Genomic DNA, 21,491 nt, shown 5'->3' on the forward strand with positions numbered 1-21,491 from the left:
ACCAGTCATTTGAGTTGAATCTTTAAAAAATTCATGACAGGCTGGACTATCATTTTAGATGGAGATTTTATATTGACACATGCAGCCCGGGAACAGGCCCTTTCAGCCTATGAGCCACAACCACTCAATTACACCAATGACCTACAAACCCCGGTACGTTTTAAATGGTGGAAGGACCAGGAGCAACTGGTGGAAACCCACGCAGACACGGGAAAAATGCACAACTCCCCACTGACAGTGTCAAATTTGAACCCGGCTCGCTGGCCCCTTAACAGCGTTGTTCTAACCGCGACGCTAACCTCGCCAATCTCAATGGTTCCCAGAGTTCTTCCTCCTACTTTCCATGAGCTGTGATTGCTTCAAATTCCAGTGCCCTTGTTTCCCTGAGGCTCTGACCCCTGCCCAGTGACTCTGTCCCCAATGCTTCTCCCTGGCCAGATGATCATCGCTCTCTTTCCCGGCTCTCACCCAAACTTTCTTACCCCATTTCCACCACCTACAACCCCCCTGTCATGTCCCACCCATTCACCCACAGGGCCAAGGGTAATGAGGTGGGGGCAGGTCCAGGCTGTAGTCACACAGCTTGTCGAAGGACAAGTGAGAGCAGGAGTCCTGGGGCAAATGGTGAAGGGTAGTGTGTACTGTAGCAGCCAGCTACAGGGGCACAGCCTCTAGTGTGGGGGGTGGGGGGGGGAGAGAGGACTGGCTCAGATGGGACAGATGTCCCGGTGCCAGGGGTCAGGGAATTCCCCAGCTCAGTGAAGGTCTGGGATGCAGCCACCGGCAAGGAGACTGGACCACTGCTCTTCCCACATCTCCACCATCTGGGGGTCCCTGCAGCAGCACGTTCCAAGTCCTGTCAGTGGGGGAAGGGGGAGGTTCAGTAACTGGGGTGGGGCAGTTCCGATGCGTGATCGATTGGAGATGGGCCTAGTGAGAGGATCGGTCCAGTGGGAGGTCAGACATGATGGGGAATGGTCCTTTGGGGGAGGCCTAGTGGAGGGCTGGGGCTTCAGGATGGGTCTAGTGGGGAGGTGGGGGCTTTGGACACCAGCCAGTGGGGGACAATGGCTTTGGGAATGGACCTGGTGGGGGTCAGGGGCTTTGGGGAGGGACCAGTGGGGTATTGTGTTTGTGGGAGGACCTGTCGGGCAAAATAATTAGTGATAGGCCGAGTTGGGAACTGTATTGGGGACGGAATCGGTAGGAGTTGGGAGGTCCCGGTGGGGATGCGATTGGGAATGGATCCAGTGGGGGATGGTATTGGGGTCTGATCTGGCGGGGGATGGTATTGGGGTTGGATGCAGTGGGGGAATTGATTGGGGATGGACGCAGCAGATGACGGGATTGGGGACAGACTCATCGGGAGACGGGATTTTGGATGGAACCGGCGGGGACAGGATTGGGGATGGACCCGGCGGGGTTGGGATTCAGGATGGACTCGTCTGGAGACGGGATTTTGGATGGAACCGGTGGGGACAGGATTGGGGATGGACCCGGCGGGGGATGGTATTCAGGTTGGACCCAGTGGGGATGTGATTGGAGATGGACCCGGCGAGGGATAATATTGAGTATGGATCTGGTGGAGGAGAATTTTGGAGATGGACCCGGTGGGGGATGGACCCAGCAGGGGACTGCCCATTAACTCACTCTTCAATGTCTCACACCATCTTTGCCGAATGATCACAGCCGGATGATCACCGCTCTCTTTCCCAGGTTTCACCCAAACTTTCCTACCCCAATTCCACCACCTACAACCCCGTCGTCATGTCCCACCCACTCACCCACAGGGTAATGAGGATGGGGCAACTCCTGGCTGTGGTCACATAGCTCGATGAAGGACAAGTGGGAGCAGGAGTCCTGGGGCAAGAGGTGAAGGGCAGCGTGTACTGTAGCAGCCAGCGGAACTGGGCCACATTCTCCAAGGTGGAGGGAGAGAAAGGACTGGCTCAGATGGGACAGATATCCCTGTGCAAAGGGTCAGGGGATTCCCCAGCTTGGTGAAGGTATGGGACGCTGCCACCGGGAAGGAGATGGACCACCACCCTCCCCACATCTCCATTGTCTGAGGGTCCCAGGAACAGATCATATTCCAAGGCCTGTGGGTGGCAGAAGGGGGAGGTTCAAGAACTGGGGTGGGGAAGTTGTGATGGGTGATTGATTGGAGAGGGTTCCAGTGAGGGAACGGGTCTGGTGGGTGGACAGACCTGAAGGGGATGGGCTTTTGGTACAGGCAAATAGGTGAGGGGGGATGGGATGGGGACTTTGGGCTGGGCATGTTGGGGGACAGGGGCTGGGTGAAGGCCCTGGTGGGAGTCAGGAGCTCTGGGAACAGTCCAAGCAATGGGTGGAGCATTGGGGACAGGTCCAGTGGGGGACAGAGGCTTTGGGGACGATCTCAGCAGGGGGAGGGGTTTGGGGACGGGCCTGGTGGGAGATGGGGGCTTTGGGGATGGGCCTGGTGGGTGACAGGGGACAGTATTGGGGATGGAGCCAGAGGAAGGAGACCACCCCTGGAGCTCCAGTTCACCATTGGGTCACTCACCTTGGCCCACGGACGTACTTTGATCTGCGGGGACTTGAATTCGGTGCACTTGGGGTTCATCTCTCGGATCTGCTCCCTGGTTGAGGTCCCCAACACCTATTGGAACAGAAACCACCTTCACTACTGGCTCAAGGTGAGGGGAGCAGGAGGGTGACAAGGGGAGGGGATGCAGTGTATGCGTACCAGGTCAGGGACATGGGACGAGCCCAAGAACTGGGGTGGTGGTGAAGGCTGAAATCTTAGGGGCATTTATGAGGCTCTGAGTCACATGTATGAAAGAAGAATGGAGGGTTATGAGGGAGGAAGGGGTTAGTTATTTTTATTTTGGTAGGAATATATCAGTCGGCACAACATCGAGGGCTGAACTGCTTGTACTGTGCTCTCGTGTTCTATGTTAAAACCTGTCAGTCTTTCAGCAAGCGGAGATGTTGGGTAGGGAACGCTGCCGACTGGCACATTCCAGGCTGCAGGAGTACATGATGAGGAATGGACGGAGACTTGGCGCTGCCAATACGAAGGCACAAAAGGGATGGATCATAACCCTCCCATTACTGGGCACTGAGAGGCTGAGACCAAGGGGAACTCCTCCAACAGCAGAGGGGGCAGTAACCACACGGTATCAAAATGGTGGCAATGAAGATAAACAGAGACGTATACAGCAATGTGCAGTGAAGGGAATATCTGGATTCAACAGGAGGAGGAGAAATGACTTGCAACGGTCTTCCTCTTTGGAAATAATTTCTGAATAATGTCAATTTTGTGGGGTGGGGGGTTAGGGAAGAAAAAAGCCCTACTCAGTTAACTTTGCTTCATGAGATACATTCTCCGATCCATGAAATCTCTTCTGCACCTGCTCCAAATTACAAGGTCAAATTTATTACCATTGGATAACACAAGTACGACCTGATGAAACAGCGTTCTTGGGATAAACACATGTAAACACACAACCAAGCCCTCACACTAACAGACAAATGATACATGTGCAGCATGTCCAGAAAAATAACTCCATATTGTTGAATAAATAGCAGAGTCGAGGAGTATTTGTATGAGCAGCTCATCAATCGTTCCACGTTCTCCCTGCTTGGAGGAAGAGGCTGTTCCTGGGCCTGGTGGTACAGGCTCTGAAATTACTGGATCTCTTTCCCAATGGGAATAGCTGGATGATGCTGTTGGCCTGGTGAAGGGGTCCTCGATGATTTAGTCAATGATCATAGTGGATCACATTGATATTTTGGGTGGTGGGGGGCAAGAGGGTGTCCCCAGTGTTGCTCTAGGCCTCTTCAGGTCCCGTGGATTGACCTCAGATCATTTAAAAAATATATTATTTATACATTAAATACACAAACAATTAACACAATTAATAATAATACAAATGAAATACAAATATATGTGGTATATATAAAAGAAAGAATAAAGAAATCCCCCCGTAAACCACCTCATGCCCCCTCCATCTGGACATTAGCAAACTGGCCTCTACTCAGCCCCCACGACACAGATATAGGCGACTGAAAGCAGCAAAAGGTGCTCCAATCACTGGTTCTGGGGAGGTGGGGGATCATGCTAACTGGGAATCCACCCTATACACAAGATGGCTGACGAACGTGGTGACCGCACAGAGTCCACGAGGACCAACAACTTTCAACCCAGGGGACAACCCGCACGGAAGGAATCAACAAGGACAGGAATACTGATCAATCGGAGGCCGGCGCCAATGTGACATCACTCCTGTCGACAGCAGCGGGGAGAGAATAGAAGTAGAGCAATCAGTGTAATGAAGCATCTTTAACTTTGATTGCTTGAGTGTGTGTCCTCCTTTCCACCCTTCAAAGTAGCGTGAACTCTCCAATTTCACATCGGGAGTCACGTGTCCAGTTTCCTTATATGAAGAATGAGAAGTGCACACATATTGTCAAATTTGTTTCTGGGATGTTTTAACCGGGTGATAGGAGGAAAGTTTGAATATGGATCTCTTTGTCATTGGAAAAAAGGGAGATGACCTTACAACATTATGAGAGGACACAGCAGCAGGGATCGAGAGACGATAATGGAAAGGAGCCGAACACCAAGTGTCACAATTTTCCAATAACCGATTGGCTGCTTAGACTTTAAGAAATGTCTTAAATGAAAATGAAATTTCCTTGGAATTCTCTACCCTATTGAAGGTTCATTTGAAATTGGGATCCATGGACTTGTGATGAGTTTATTGGCGGACACATTCATAGAGGGATCATATGCATTTAACTTAGATGCAGATACTTTGAAAAAATTAACAGACATTAAATTGGAAGCAGTAATAAATTTGAAGAAAAGATTGAGAATAAATAGTCTCCCTTGTAGTTGGGGTACAATGTATTTCTTGAGATCAGAGGAATCTTGGAGCCAAGACAAAATGATCCTATGAAATCTAAGGATTTGATTGAGTTGTTGGGGTAGTTGAAAATGGAAGGGCCGAAGGGTCTCCTGCTCCTTCAACTGCCCGTCTTCTGTCTTGTGATGCTGATTGGGTGCGCCTTTGTGTTCGCTCGCTGATTGGTTGCTTCAGTTGCGCGAGCCAATGGGCTGATTCGTTGAGGCTGCTATTGGATTGGACGCTGAAGTCAGGTTGGATTGATAGGCAGATTCATGGGCTGATTGGCTCGTGCTGTGGGGAGGCAGGATGTTTGCGGTGGCATCGTCTGCTCAGGGTCCGTCGCGTCCCCGCTGGCTCAATGGGAAGAAGTTGGCGGCGGTGCCGGGATCCTCTGCCGCACGGTCCAGGGAAAACGGGTGACCAGCAGCCCGCTGGGCCCCACCGGGAGTGGCCGGTAATGGCGGGGTGTTTGGGTGGAACCGAGGCGTCGGTGCGAGGCCTGATGGCGCCAACAGGGCGAGGCTGGAGGCCGCGGGGTAACTTGCAGCAAGAAGGGGTGGAGGGAGGCGATTGGCAAGTCTGGTTGGCGCATGCGTGGTGAGTTCGCGCATATGTTGCAGATACGCCTGTGCTGATTATGGGCCAACTGACGATTGGCGCATGCGCACATAAATTAAGATGGCTGCCCCCAGCCAATGGATCCTGAATCACAAAGTCAATCCGTACATTTTGGGTCTTTTGTGCCCTGTGTCTCTGTTCTCGTTTGTCAAATCATTGGATTCTAAAAATAGGCTGTAAGACTTCAGAGCTCCTCGCACAGGGTCAAAATCTTGACTTGCGACCATCGTGGACCCCCTCCCCTCCCCCGACGCGATCATTGTGGGACCTTTGAACTCCACTCCGGTTGCAAGTCGGGGAGGACCTGTCGGGGTCATTGGGTCACTTAGGAAGGGATGGAAAACCAATCCATTTTTATTTGCTTCCCAATGCTCATAGAATGTGTCTGATTTCATCTGTTTTTCCTGTCGTAGCATCACATTCTTCATAAAGTTAGATGTTATTTTTTAAAGTTGTGTCACTTGAACAATAATGCTCCAACCCTTCTGATCCTGACCTACCATGTGTTTAAAATGTCATGTTTCTCAGTTACTTGTCCGAATGCCTTAAAAATATAGGGACTTTGGTGTTAACAAAACAGAGTAAAGATTTCACCAATCTTTTGAATTTATGATCTCTGGTATTTCCGGTCATGTTTTCTATTTAGGTTGGTGTATCTTGCAGACTTGTTTGGTTGCAGCAAGTAAGAAGTTATCGCCTTGTAGAGTCCGCTGCGGCAGTGCTACCAAATAAAGAGATGTCGCCACAAGGTGAGTGTAAAACAAAGACTGGCTTTACTGGTTTAAATTCCCCACATGTGCTCACTGGCCCACCCACTTCTGGTGACGTGCCCCTGACTTCCAGCAGTGACGTCATTGCATTGTGGCATCACTCTCCAGCTGGCTGGCCGCTACGCGGAAGTCAAGGGCATCTCAGCCCGCACATGGTGCTAGGCCCAGGCTCCTTCTCAGTGGTAAAGGGGACTCTGTGCCATCTTGGACTGTCCAAGTGTTGCAGTGATTTGGCGTTTTTTGCTTGCCCAGTTGCCTGGTGCACTATAATCTCAGCGTTGATAAGGGGGAAATTCTTTCAATGTTTCATTCACTTTTATTGCAGAATTCTTCCTAGATTATCTGTGTAACATTGAACGGTATGGGTTTTCATGAACAGGGATCATGATTTTACTCATAATTTGGTGAGCAAATGGATGGGACAGTTTTTGCTAATGCCCCATGGGAATCAAAATAAAAATGAAGTGACAAAATTTGGAAGGTTTGTTGACCCTTCCTTTTAAGCAAGATGTCAGGATAACCTTCATGTTACTTGCTGAATTAAAATGTGATTTGTCAGTTCTTATGGCAGCTGCCATATTGGCATTGCAAGGAGAGATGGGAAATGGGTCAGGTCCTTGGTGGTCCCAGTAATGCAACGTAGAAAGATGTCACAGGGCTGAATGTGGTTTAGGGAGGGAGAGGGTATTAATTTTTAGGAAACGTATGTGGCCAGCCACCTATCAATATTTTTTAATCAAATAGAAACTCCTGCTGGTAGAAGCCATTTCCTACTTTGAATAGGCCCAATGTCATTATCCAAACAGATATTGTTAAGAGCCCAAAGGATCCCAAAACCCAGCAGCAAGAGCCTTTCACCAAGACAAGTGGTTTTTAAAACAGAAGTTATTTTTAATCAAATTTAATCATGAAAATAGAATCAAACTTTAACTCTATACTTAACAAACCCAAAATAACCCCCATTTAATTCTAAGTGAACATGTTTGTAATGTGTTTAAAGTTAAGAAAAGTTATTTGGTTCACAGTTCAATCTTACTTCGCCTTCTTCCAAGTTCTCCGGATGCAGGCAATTCTGCTGTGCACAGAGTGGAATATGTATAAATTTCACCAGGATTTGGTGCTCAAAAGGTAAATGTTTACCGCTCAGGATAGTTCTTGTTGGGTTTTTAGAGAGAGATTTGTTGTTCCAGGATTTCCACAACTGAGGTACCACCATTAGTCACCTCAATGTCTCACTGATGAACCTTGCCCCGTTAGGGTTTTCCAGATGGTAACTTCTTTCTACGAGCTACTACAGAGTTCCATTCCTCTTATTCCAAACAACAGGAGTTCTTTCTTCTGCTTAACCTAGTGTTAGATAAACAAAACCGAGAAGTGACTTTCCTGGAAGCACCCTGCAGAAAGGTACTTGAAGCAATCCTGGCTCCATTTCCAAACAATGTTCATTCATTCTATGACATCAGTTTGATTAACACCTACTTGTGAATGTGCAGAACATTCTCCAGAGATCTTCAATATTTCTTCAGTCTTTCAAATAAGATGTTTTAAAATGTATGTAACCTACTCTAAATCTTACCAAAATCCCAAATATTACCAAATTCTTCAAATATATTTATCCATTACAATATCACGTAAGGAGCATTTAAGAGACTCTTAGACAGGCATACATGGGTGAAAGAAAAACAGGGTTGTAGCGGACGCACAGCGCGATATTACAAAATACCACCATCAGTTCACAGAGTTACCTGACACGTCGCGGGCTAAGAGTGCTGGGCACCAAAGTACAGTGAGTGGATCAGATGAAGACCCTGCCTAAAGGCACGGGGCACTAATGGCTCGTAGCTTTAACCTGCTGGTCCTGTGGACCGGAAGGTGTTCACTAATATTCTCATTGACAGGCAGGGAAAAAAAGGTCTGTGTATGTCTGCAATAAACCAGTCTTGAGTTGACAACCTTTGTATGTGTTTGCCTTTATTTAGTAGCATCTACCGCAGTAGCCGCTACAGGGTTTTTTTTTGTTAGAAATATCTAGATCAGCACAGCGTCGTGGGCCAAAGGGCTTGTACCGTGCCGTAATATTCTGCTATTGCTTGACTTTGAATATCTATTGTAAGCTCTGTGAGACTTCAATAATGTAGCAAATGTGCACAACAACATTGCAGTCAGGAGTTTGTATCTCCTGGTTGACGAGATTTTCTCTTTTTAAAAACAATGCTTTATAGTTCTGGTCAGTAAGAAAAGAAATATTGTGTATGTTGAATATGTCTTTATGTCTGAAAGTAACACTGGAAAAGAGTCAGTAACACCAAGGTAAATAGCACCCTTTAGCGGCTGGTGAAGTTTCCTGATGGGCACAAGTTATCACTCAGTGGCAACAGTGATGTGAAAATGTGGGTAAATTATTTTGTATATGATTTATACATGTTAAAATTAGCTGTTTTCTGTTCCAATTTCAGGTAGGTGTGGTTGCAAAGTGGGTAAGGATAGAAAATACTTGGGGATCAAAAACTGGGGCTTGCATTTGATGGTGTGAAAGTCAAAATGGAAACTCAGATTAAGGCTAATCTGATTAAGCAAGTGAATGGCTCTCATACTTCCACCAGAAGTTAATCTAGAATTGAATTTTGAGTCTTTTACGGTGGGTATCTTCAAAGTCTGTTGATTGCAAGACTAAATTAAGAGCCCTTTTGCCCTTGGCTGTGCTGAAAGATTGTTTTGTTTATTAACTAAATCTTTCTGAGAGGGAGAATAGAGTGAAGCTGCTTTCCTACTCATTGGTGATGAATCTTACAGTAAGGTCTTTCAAATAATTACAGATTTCTAATTCCTCCCTGTCCTCGGGCATTTTCTCCTGCAATCTAGATCCCTTACCACCATCCAGGGATTCTCATGCAGGGTGATGTTTCACGATCACCTCCTCCAACCATGTCCTTGCACTCTGTGGCAGGAAACCCAATGCAGAGTAAATGACAGATAGGCTGAGCACCTCCACTTGGATCACAATGGCCATCGTGGATCATGGTCACAAGATGTTTTAAGTTCCATTCCATTCCCACACTGACCTTTGTCTTCTGCCTCCTCCATTGTCAGGGTGAGGTCAAATCCAGAGGAACCATCTCTTATTGCATTTGTGAATCGATGGTATGAATATGGAATTTTCCAAGTTCATGTAACCTGCCTACACCCCCACCCCCAAATGTTTCTCTCTCTCCTGTTGATTCACCCAGTTCCCCTCGTATTTTCCTTTCCAAACCAGATGACTTATAAATGTGGGCAGAGGAATGGCAGATGGAGTTTAATCTGGACAAGTGTCTTGCACGTTGAGAGGACTTTTAGTAGTGTTGCAATGAGGGATCTTGGGGTGCAAGCGCGAGCTCCTTGAAAGTGGCAACACAAGTGTAGGGTGTTAAAGAAATTATACTTCATTGAGCAGGACATGATGTATAAATGTGATTAGGCCACATTTTGAGTGTTTTCTGCAATTCTAGTTGCTGCATGACAAAAGGAGTTTATCAGGGGGTTGCTTGGGATAGAGCATTGGCTCTGAGGAGAGATTGGACAAATTTGGATAGTTTTCTCTGGAGGATTGGAAGCTGAGTGATGGCCTGGTTGAAATTTATCCAATTATTGTAGTCCTGGAGAAGATAGATTTCTTCTTCCCCCGACCCCGTGGGAGATGTAAAAATACTACGATGCCTATATTGAACATGAGAGGGGAAAAAGGAGAGAAGTGAGGCAGGTTTTTGCACAGTGCGGTGGGGGTCTGGCCCACGCTGCCAGGATAGTGGTGAAATCGCCACGATTTAAGAAGCATTTGGTTGGGCACATGAACAAGAGGGAATGGGCGATGTGTTTGGACCATGTGCTGACAGATGGGATTAATTTAAATGAGCATCATGGTCACCACAGACATTGTTCACCAAATGGCCTATTCCTGGGCTGCTCTGTTGGGTGATGATTCATCTCTCTTCAAGGATTGTTGCCAATGGGCAGTAAACTTTTCACAGAGGTCTATCTCCAATGAATATATTTAGAACATTTCCGTGAGTTAATTCCCTGTAGAAACAGCAGTTTATCATTCAAGCTGTGTAGCCACAGCAATAATGCAAAGTTTGAAGGCCATCATTACTGAATCCATTTTAATCAGCCTTCACCTTGTACAATGTTCAGTTGAGACAACAAAATCAAAATGCAACTTTTAACCTCTAAGAAAGATGAGTAATCCTCTGTACCACAGAATTATTGCTGAAAAAATATTTTGAAACTTTTGTGAATTCAGCTTCCAAAGAGGTGATGAAGAGGAACCACAACATGATTTAAAAAATTAAACCCAGAACATTTATTAGAAGATGTTTATCACAATAAACATGTTCAGATTCAGTGATGATCGATTCTAGAATGGAATGTGGCAGTAATAAAAGGAATGCAGGATAGATATATTCCAAGGAAAAATAAATTAATGATTTGAATTGTTGTTTAAATGGTTTTGTGGCCAAATTTGCAGAGGTCACCAAGATAGGGGACAGAGTAGGAAATGTAGAAACCGTAAATTTGCAGAAGGATATAAACAGATTAGAAAACTGGGCAAAATGATGGCAGATGAGATTTAACACCGAGAAATGTACAGTTGTACATTTTGGCAGTGGAAATAAACAGGAAGCATACTATTTGGATGGGATGAAAATTCAGACTTGGATGTGGAAAGGGACCTGGGTGTCCTTGTGCAAGGACACCTAAAAGTTAATGACCAGGTGAAATTGGTTATGAAGAAAGCGAATGCTATGTTGGCATTCATTTCACGAGAAATGGTGTACAAGCGTAAATAGGTGTTAATGAGGCTCTATGAGGCACTGGTGAGACCTCATTCCAAGCACTTGGTGCAGTTTTGGGCCCCCTATCTGAGAAAGGATGTGATGTTTTTGGAGAGGGCGCAGAGGAGAATGACGAGGATGATTCCCAGAATGCAAAATATAATGTACGAGGAGTGTTTGACAGCTCTTGGGTTGTAATCATTGGGGTATCGGAAATTAAAGAAGAAAGCTCATGGAGACATTTTGTATTTTGAAAGATTTAGATAGGGTGGATGCGGGTAAGATGTTTCCCTTGGTGGGTGAATTGAGGACAAGAAAATTAGAGGTTATCCATCCAAAATAGAGATTGGGAAGAAATTCTTTCACCAGAGTGTCTTGGAGCTGTGGAACTTACTGCCTAATGCAGCAGTGGAAGCCAGATCACTGGGAGTATTTAAACAAGAAATAGACAAGTATCTCGTTAGTGAGGGCATGAAGGGATATGGGGAAAAGGCTGGAAATTGGAAGTAGTGAAGAGTAGCTCAGTGTGTATTTAGGGAGCAGACTTAATGGGCCTGGTGGCCTGGTTCTGTTCTTTTGTCTTGTGATGTTGTTCTCATTTGAGAGAGATTATCGAAGGCAACTGAGAAAAATGGAAACATTCGAGGCAATTGTTGAACTAGGTTATTTGTTTGCCATCTCTATGTAAAACTCCAAAATTATCTGTCACTTTGGATCAGTGCCGTTTCCTCCAATCCCTAAGGAACATAGTCTTTCTAATATGTCATGTGTTCTTTCAGCCACAAATTATTCTCTTTTTCAAACATGGGCACAGGTTACTCATGCTTCACTTCAGTCTTGCAATCTTTTTGGGTGGTTTTTCATTTGTAAATGTGGCAAATCCATTTTGGGAGTGGATTTCTTGTCACATTTTTCTATGATGTATTTGAAAAAAACGTTGTGTGGACTGCAGCTCTTGAATGCAAGTGAGCTGCATTTGTTATCCTTCCAATGCCATCTGCTGCCTGACAAGCCTTCAACCTGATTCCTGCCCTTTCCACGCCTTGCTCGTATTTTCCTCGCCTTGTGACCCCATCGTAATGGTGTACAGACATGCAAAAAGCCACCATATAAAGGCAGGGTCTGAGACGCATGCTCGTAATACCCCCAGATTATCTTAAAATTGCAAGATTGGATTGGCAAGAGTTGGGCGTAGTCCACAGATCTGACAGCTGCTGGGCTTCACGGTTGCATATGGTTCTGAAAAAAACTAGGGATTGGCGGCCTTGCAGAGATGATCGTCCCCTGAACAATTCCACCATGCTTGACTGATACAATATTCCAATTTTACAAGACCTGTCAGCAAACTTCCACGGCAAATATGCATTGGCTAAAATAGATCTAGAACGTGCTTACTATTAGATTCCATTTGAGTCTCCGGATGTCACAAAGAGAGCAGTGATGCTCCCATTCGGCATGTTTGAGTTTCTGAGAATACCATTCGGTCTATGGAATGCAGCTCAGACATTCCAGTGGTTCATGGACCACGAACTCACTGGCCTTGGGTTTGTTTGGTGCTTATGTTGATCGAGGAGATTCTGGTTGTAAGTGTGGATGAAGAGGAGCACAAGAGCCACCTTATCTCATTGTTTCCGAGGCTTGAGGAATGCGGCATCGTGATCAATCCCAGGAAATTGTTTCTGGTGCTTCTGATCTTGTATTTTTGAGGCCTAGAGTTATGCAACATGGTATTTTGCCTGATGAATGGGAAGTGCGTGAATTTTGAGAATTTCCACCCCCCGTTAAGGTTGGCCAGTTGTGATGGTTTTTAGGTATGAGGAATTTTTATTGCTGTTCCCTGGTGAATGCCACAGCATCTCTATTACCTCTTGCTGAATGACTCAAAGGATCTGATGTCTGTTTTCAAAAAGACCTTAACTTTGAAAGACGATGCCGTGTATGCTTTCCATGATGTGAACACTTTTCTTACAAATGCCACTAAGCTTGTACATCAAATGCCCAAGGCCTTGCTCTCTTACCACAAATGCATCTGTCAGTGCTGTGGGAGCAGTGTTCGAACAATGAGTCTGTGGGCAATTGTAAACTTTGGCATTTTTTGTTCCAGCCAAGCGGTCACCGGCTCAGGCAAAGTATAGTACATTTGGGCAAGAACTCTTAGCTATCTATCTCGCAGTGAAACATTTCAGTTTTTAAAAAATATATATTTATAGTTTTGTATACAGTTCAATATAATAATAGAATCGTATCCAAATGATACTTTCAGTGATCAAAATAGAATAAAAAAATAAATGTTGTACTGTACATAAAAGTGAGAAGAGATAAAAAGTCTTTTAAAAAAATACAGATCTTGGTGCAAAGCAACTGTGATAACTATTCCCTCCCAAAAGGAAAGGCAGAATATTAATAAAATATTAGAATTAAACCAACATGATAAGGTTCAACCATTAAGATTAAAGAAAAGTGGTGGTGGGGTGGAGAAGCGAGTACATTAGATATCCAAACACATATCTAAATATGATTTCCATATTTTGAATTATGGATCATACCCAGTTCTAATATTATAAGTCACCTTTGCTAAGAGAATACAATTTTGCATTTTCCCACAATCAATTTTAAGATGGGATTCAGATCTAAAACATGCATTTGAAAAATTAGGAATAAATTAATTGATGTGGCATTAAATATAATTGATGAATAAGTTATAATTAACTAATCTATCAAAAACATTAATTACTGTCCCAAAAAATGTCAGACCAGCAAAAAGGGTCAATTTCAGTTCCCAAATCAATTCCCATCTTTCTTTTGATTTATTCAAGTCTGGATTTGGAGATTCCTCTTGAAGTAGAAGATACAATTTGGAAATGTTTCTTTGTAATTCCCTCATGAATCCCAATTTCCAATCCAAGATTTCAGCTTTTTATTGGAAGGTCATCCTTTGACCATTTGTACAGACCACCAGCCTCTTATGCATACTCTATCTCTACTTGCCAAGGGAGCTTCGGCACTTGCACTTCATCCTTCAATTTTCATCGGACACACATGACATCTGAGAGAAAGCAAATGCTGTAGTTGGTGCACTATCCAGGTGTGACATTACATACAACTACTGACATCAATTTCAAAGCCATGGCTCATGCACGGTGCACTGATCCCGATTACATCAGGTGTAACCAGATCAACTTTGGTCTCCATCTTCAAGATGTGCCCCTGGATGAATAGGCTGAAAAGTTGGTCTGTGATTTTTTTCCCCCAACAGGAAGGACTAGGCTGTTTGTGTGGGCAGCTATGAGGCAGGAGATTTTCTCTTCACAATCTATCTCTTCCTGGTAGAAGAGCATCAATCAAACTGGTTAAGGAACATCTTACCTGGCTTCATGTTAAACAGAATGTTGGATTATGGGCAAGGACTTGCTTGCTGGGTCAACGCCCTAAAGTCTCCAGGCACATGAAATTCAAGCTAGGGGATTTTGTTGTTTTGGATTCCTATTTCCAGCACGTGCACCTTGTGGCTTGGAAGGTCCACTTCCGCCATCTCGGCAATGTACTTCTCTGCTCACAGGTGAGGACAGGACTACCAGGTGGCAGGATGAAATTCCTATCATCGGCATCTCTGCAGAGACAATTGCTTTGGCTTTTTTGGATCATTGGATTCCATCTTTTGGTGTTCTGGGCACGATTACAACAGATCGAGGGTCTCAGTTCGACTCAGCATTGATCTGAGCTCTCACTGATACTCTGGGCACTACCTGAATTATGGTGAAGCATTTCAGGGCCAACAGCTTCTTTGAGCATTTTCATTGACGATTGAAAGCACCATTGACAGCAGGTGGCAAATCATCGACATGGAGCAAACGTTTGCCCATGGTTCTCCTTTGCATGACTACAGCTCTTAGGGCAGATCATGGATGTTTAGTGGTAGAGCTAGTCTATGACTGTATGTTGACCTTGCCATTTGAGTTTGTGAATCTGAGTCCAGACACAGTGCTCGTGAACAGGTCAGTTATCTTGACCATCTTCGAGAAAATGAGATTACTCTGATGTTCTCCTATGTGGCAGCATCATCTCCAGTGGATGTGCCAAATGATTGACAACACTGTACTCGTGTGTTTCTTTGACATGATGTTGTTTGTAAACCACTTTAGCCCATTTACGATGGTCCTTTCCGGGTCTTATGGCACCATCCATAGTGTTTTGTGATTGACAGGAATGGAAAAGGTAACACTGTTTCCATCAACAGGTTAAAGCCAGTTTATTTCAAATGTCCACATTCTGCATCAGGGCCAGAGCGAAAGGACCAGTCGTTCCCCTGCATTGCCTGTCTTGCAGTATCATACGAGATCATGCTGATCTGTCAACCCTCCAGACTGTTACACTGGGGACAGTTCCATTCATTCGCCTCCTTGCATGGATCGGAGGCTGGAGGTGGGGGGGGGGGAGGGGGCTGTCACGGTGATGCATCTGCCTGCTTTGGGAACGGTGCCAGTTGCCGCTGATGATGTAATTGAAGCATCACGCTGGAGGAATAGCCCATGTGCGTGGGTGTGTTAAACATCAGTATATGGGTGATGGATCTCGGATGCAGGAGGAGTAGAGAGAGAGTGTCAGGATTACAATGTGGCACTGAGCCAATGAGAAAGTCAAAAGGGTTTGGCTGGGTGGTCTTTGGGGAGTTGAAGAATGAAAAGTGTCTGAGGAGGATAAAGACTGCATTGTCTTCTGGAAGAAACGAGTGAGGGTATTCTTTAATTGTTTGTAAACTATGGTATATCAGTGCCGTTACAAATCTAACCCTTCCCTACCTCACATTCATTACCCTCTATTATTTTTCCATCCATGTATCTTAGAGTGTTTTGAATGTCCTCATTGTACCAGCCCCGATCTCCACCCCAGCAATGCATCCCAGACCCTCACTGCTCTGTAATTGTTTTAAAGCTTGTTTAGACGATCAAATCAAAAGATGAATGAAGTTCTACTGCTACATCTTGTGATCTCATCATCATTTCTTTGCAGATTATGGGCAAATTGAGAGAAAAAATGTATGTCTTAAATAGACACTATGAAGGAGAGGGGGAAGGGTGGATCCTTTATTATATCTGCTGTGCAAATACGAGCTGCATTGTTACACCTCATAGCAACACATGTAACACCTCATCATCAGATTTTTAAGAATACTGGGGAATATTAATGATCTAAAATGCCCAAACTGGAGAAATAAGTCGAGATGAATGCCTTGTATTCCAAAATCGGAATGCACTTTGGAAGGTATCATTGGGTTTTAGTGACTTGCTCATGAACCAGAATTTCTCTCACGTGGGTTCTTGCTCCTGAGACCATTCTCTTGCCTCCATTTCAATAAAGTGGCTCCTTTCCCTTCCTGGCTCCCATGCAAGCTTGCTGTGGCTTCTTTTGTACTGACTGTCATTATGTTGTTGCAAAGTACTGTCCATCCATCTTTTCTCAAAATCTGGACTAATCCGTACCAATTCACGAAATATTGATGCTCTCCATTTATTGACTTTCTTGATTTGAGTTTCTTCCCATCCAACGTGGTTTGACAGTGGATGGCACAATCGCAACTCTGTTGCGCTGCTAGTGATAGGGATGGGGTTCAAATCCTGCTCTCTCTGTGAGGAGTTTTTATGTTCTCCCTGTGTGTGTGCAGGTTTTCCCTGGGGTGGGGGAGGGGGGTCCAGATTTTTCCCACTGTTCAAAAAGTATGAGCGTGTTGAAGGTGAATTGGGAGGCACAGGTTTGTGGGCCTAAAGGGTCTGTTACTGTGCTGTAATGAATCTTAAAGTATCGCATTGACTCTGATATGTCACTAATGTAAATCTTGGTAGTAATGGTGTGTATGATTCTGCTTTGTCTTGATCTCTGCGGCTATTGGCCTCGTCTCTCATGTGGAACCCTATAACTTGGGTGTTTTGGAATTACCTAGTTGTGAGCAGTATATCTGAATGAATAGCTTCACTAATTGCTCACCATGTTAATGTTTAATGTCCATCTATCCTTGTCTGCCTAGTCTGCACTGGAAAATTGAAAATGTTACTCCACTCTTTAAGAAGGAAGAGAGGCAAAAGACTGTAAATTTTAGACCACATCTTCACATAAAAAAAATTATCACGTAAATTATGTTATCTTTTCCAAACAAATACAAGCTTTCATTTTGCCAATGATTCATATTTAAATCCACATCATTTTTCCACGTAATAACAATACGTTCCCCAACCAATGCTAATGTGAACCGAATAAACTCAATTTGAGATTTATCCATTCTTAAACCCATTGTTAAAGTTGTAATATACCCCATTTAAAAAAAGCAGTGGATCTAACATTAAAGTAGTCTCCAATAATTCCGCCTTAAACTCTTTAATTTTTATCCAAAAAGACTTACTTTATCACACAACCAGACAGAATTGAAAAAAAAAGTACCAATTTGAGACCCACAATGAATACATAAATCTGAATGACTAAATCCATATCTTTTTAACTTTTCTGGTGTTTAATTCAACTGATGTAGAAAATTGTAGTTCACCAAATTTAGTCACACTACCTTCACACATAGTAGTCCATCCTTCTTGGGACAATTCTAAGGATAAATCTTTCTCCCCTTTAAGCTTTGATTTATCTCAATCCAGTTTAGCCATTTTCTCTTGCAACAAAGAATACATTTCTGAAATAAATCCCTTTCTGCCCAATTTACAATTAAATTTTTAAATTTAGTTAACTTAGGCATGTTCGATTCCCGCCCAAAACTCTTCACTACTGGAGCATGTACTTGAAAATATGCAAGCAAAGAATTTAACAGTACCTCAATTTATTCCTGAAGCCTAACATAGGAAAAAAATATCCCATCTTCAAAACAATCTGCTAGCACTTGAATACCTTTCATCTGGCAAATCTTTAAACACAGATTATTCATTGAGAAGGATATGTATTTATCCTGATATGATGGAATTTGTAATGAAACCTTATCTCCAGTTCCTATTGACAGATTTCTTTTATACCAAGTATCATATACATGTCATAATACTGGCACATTATAATAATGCAAAAGACGAGGAGTCCATCTAAATATACACTGATGTATAATAAAATGTGAAATCTGTGATAATAACATTTTAGCCCAGTGTGGAGGTTGATTAACATTGAACATCCTATTAATAAATTTTAACTGATAATTAACTAATAATTTACTGAATAATTCTGAAAATGAAGCCATTGTCGTCCCTAATGCATATAGCCATGTTAAATTTTGCAATAATACTCTAGCCAATGAACCTTTCTTTAAAAATATTCTGATTGCTGCATAACTCTTTAAAAAATATGTTTGGACACGAACATGGAATTCATTGAAAAAGATATTGAATATAAGGAAAATTATTCTTTTTAATACAATTCACATGTGCCATTCATGTCAAAGGAAGGTTTTTCCATTTGATTAAATCAGCTTTAATTTTATCAATAGAGAAACATAGTTCAACTTACACAAATGTTGATAATCCACATCAACCATTACCTCTAAATATTTAATTTTCATTTTTCATCTAAGCTGTGTAATCTGTTTACAAGCAGGATAATCTTCCTCTGTAATTGGTAATATCTTCCTCTTATCCCGATTAACCTTATAACCAGACATTTCTCCATATTGTACCAAACAGGTTTGCAGATGTCATAACGATTACTGAGGATTTGTTAAATTTGGATTTGTTATATTCTCTTCCTTTATTTTAATCCCACTAATTTTATCATTTTGTCTTATAGCTTGGGCTAGCGGTTCTATCACCAATGGTGACAAAGGACAACCTTGCCTAGTGGAGCGTGTTAAATTAAACGTATCTGAAATTTGTCCATTCATCACCATCCTCACCAAGGGATTTTTTATACAAGTCTTTAACCCAACCAGGTAAAAAAGGTCCAAACTTAAATCTTTCAAGTATTTAAATAAAAAGTACCTTTCAACTCGATCAAAGGCTTTTTCTGCATCTAATGCCACTATCATTGATTGATTTAAACAATGTCTTGACACATGAATCAACGTCAACAGTCTAACAATATTTTCAGAAGAAAATCTATTCTTAATAAAACCTGCTTGATCAACATGTATTAAACGTGATAAATACTTCACAAGTCTATTAGCAAATACCTTAGCTACTATCTTATAAACTACATTTAATAACGATATTGGTCGATATGAGGCAACTTTCAATGGGGCTCTTCCTTTTTTGCAATAACTAAGTCTAGCTCTAGAAAAGGATTCTGGAAAAGCTTTTGCTCTTCTGTAGCTTGTTTAAGAACATCCATCAAACAGGAGACAAGACTTCATAAAATTCTTTATAAAATCCTCCTGTAAACCCATCTTCTCCAGGTGATATTCAATATCGCTTCTTCAATTTCTAAATCACTGAAAGGAACTTCCAATTCTGTCCTATCTTTATCGTCCAAAACCGATAACTCCAAACTACCTTAAAAAAAACTCAACACGTTCCTCATCCTGACTTACATCAAAAGGATATAAATTCTGGTAAAATGAGTGAAATTCATCATTCATTTCCTGAGGTTTAAAAGTAACTCTTATATTATTTCTTATCGCATTTATTGTCCTTGATGCCTGTTCAGTCTTTAATTGCCAAGCAAAATTTTATGTGCTCTTTCTCCTTACTCATAGTAATTCTATTTAGATCATTGTATTAATTTTTCATATTTATATGTTTGCATTATATTATAACAGTTTCAACTGAATCAAAAAAGTCTTTTTATCCACAGTCGAATTTCGTTGGAATTCCTTCTCTCAAATTGTTATTTCCTTCTCCAAATTTTGCCTCTCTGCCAAATGCTGCGTCTTAATTCTTGCAGAATAATTGATTATCAGACCTCTTAAATAAGCTTTTGAAGCATCCCACAGAACAAATTTACTTTGTACTGAATATGTATTAATTGGCAAATAAGATTGAATATGGTCTTTGATTTAACTTAGAAACTTTGGTTGCTTCAATAACATCCCATTAAACCTTCACCGATAAGGGGTCGCTACATTATGCAAACCAGAACATGTGCAGGTGCACAATCCTTTATCCAGATCCCTTTGGTGGGGGTGGGGTCACTGTGTTCTGAATTTCAGATTTTTTTGGATTTTGGAAAGCCAGATTTAAGCCCACCCAAATTATGCTGCTGTATCCACCCCCACTCCCTTCCAGTCACACTGATATTTTTGCTCCACTCCTCACCTGCCTGACTCGCGCTGCCATCTCTCTCCCACTTGCTGATGTTTGGAGCTTTCCGGATTTTAGATGTCTAGAAAAAGGATTGTGTACTTCTACTTAACAATGAGGAATGATCCGATAAAATCCTACTCATATACTCTGCATGTATAAATCTACCCTGTAATTGTGCTGATGTTAAGCAAAAGTCGATTCTCAAAAAAGGATCATGTCTGGGTGAATAAAAAGAAAAGTCTTTTTCTGTCAGAATTAACTTCCTCCACATTTCCACCAAATTCAAATCTTTCATTGAGTCTAACATCCATTTAGCCATTTTGGTTCTTTGTGCAGTTATTGGAAATTTATCCAACACACAATTAAATTCCACACTAACCAAAATATTTTCATTAGCTTGACCCAGATTCAAAAAATTTCAGAAATAATGTCTTCATTATTTTCATTGGGTGGATAAACATTCATCAAAGTCCATGCTTCAGCAAAAATTTTACAATTCACCAACAGCTCTCTACCCAATGTGGCAGAGAATGATTCCAACTGAAACAGTATCTTCTTAGAAGCCAAAGTAGCAACTCACCTCTTGCTTTCGAATTAAATGAAGATGCAAAAACATGTCCTACCCAATCTCTCATCAATTTCATATGTTCTTTCTCAGACAAATGAGTTTCTTGCAAAAAGGCAACATCAACCTTCATTTTCTTTATATATGCCAATATTCCCTTCCTTTTCATCGGATTATTAAGTCATTTAACATTGAAGGTCACAAAATTGAAATGAGCCATAACTTAATTTCCTCTTGAGATTGCCACTTCACAGAGCAATTAAATATTTTAAAAAACCCAAACCCCCATTTCAAACAATAAGAAACCCCTGTAAAAAATGTAAAAATCTACAAGTACAAAAGTCGGATCCCCCTCTGTGGACCAGCTGCAGTTAATACCACAAGTGACAGATTACTTTAGAAGTAGCAGAGTCAATCACCACCCCCCAACCGAACATTAAAACCCATCAGTCATCCCAGTGATAACACCCACATTGAGCTTGAGCTTCATCTTCAACATCACTCACCAATTCTGATTCCAATTCTTTTCCCTGTTCCCTTCCCAATTTTAACCTCGGGCATTTTCCCCATCAATTCCTTCAAATCTGGGAAGGAATTTTCAAAAGATAATGCACCAT

This window comes from Narcine bancroftii, chromosome 11 (genome assembly GCF_036971445.1).
Source record: "Narcine bancroftii isolate sNarBan1 chromosome 11, sNarBan1.hap1, whole genome shotgun sequence".
Lineage (NCBI taxonomy): Eukaryota > Metazoa > Chordata > Chondrichthyes > Torpediniformes > Narcinidae > Narcine > Narcine bancroftii.